This window comes from Tyto alba, unplaced genomic scaffold (assembly GCF_018691265.1).
Source record: "Tyto alba isolate M040663 unplaced genomic scaffold, T.alba_DEE_v4.0 Super-Scaffold_17, whole genome shotgun sequence".
NCBI lineage: Eukaryota > Metazoa > Chordata > Aves > Strigiformes > Tytonidae > Tyto > Tyto alba.
The window spans coordinates 5573495-5574532 of NW_024881279.1; positions in this window are offsets into that span (position 1 = coordinate 5573495).

Here is a 1038-nt window from a genome sequence, read left to right on the forward strand (position 1 = left end):
ACTCTGGCTGAATCCTTCAAAGAAATCCAGTAGTGATCTGCAAAGTCTCGACTTTCCTTTGACAAGCCATGTTCATCCTTCCCCACTCTATGCCTCATGGCGGGTGTCTGAACCTTCCTTTCTACTGTTGGCTCAAATCTTGACAGATAATTGGAGCTCCAGAAAGGGAACCCAGGCTTGTGGTATGAGTGAGACACAAGGTTTCTCATGAACTAGGGTATGAGAGGGTTAAGCTGATCATTTAGACACAACCCTAGTCATCTTCATGAAGACCAACAGCCAATGATCAGACACAATGATAATAATCTCCTTATTTTCCTAAGAAATGCTTTGATTCTGCAAGCATCTAATCACATTAATTTTATTTTCTGTTTTAAGAGGTTCTTCTAGGGTGTGCAGCTATCAGACTGTTCCTATTAACCGGACTTTGAAACCTCTATGAACTCTGTTGTCAACAAGACTCATCAGCATTTATCGTGTTTAGCTCAGTAGATTCAGAGAATGATCTGTCTTTCGTAGACTTACACTCTCATTTATTATTGTTACTCTCTGGTTTTGCCATCTTTGTATATACTCACAGCCTGGTAAAACGTAAATGCAGAAGGCCTGGTATGAAGATCATTCGTACTTTATAATTGTACTTTTTAATGAAAAGCACCATTATCCTAATTAAACTGGCCCATTTTGAAGTGTGTGTGTGCATGTGCACATAGACATAACATCTGAATGCCTTAAATGTGTATACATATGTGTATATATATATTTGTATGTATTATACATGTATATACACATTTATATCCATCAAATGCATTCAGATCACAGGTATTCTTTCTGTGCTGAGACTTAAGGCAAAGAGTCAATACACTGTGCCTGCAGTTGCTCCCATTTTGCAAACCAGATAAATTATTCACTGAAAGGGATCAGCCAGCTCTGGCAAAGCCAGGATTTACACCGGCAAAACTCTTTTGATCTATGGATTGTAGGAAAGACACGGCACAAAAGATGGCTGCGTTGCATCGGACCGAAGAGCATTATTAC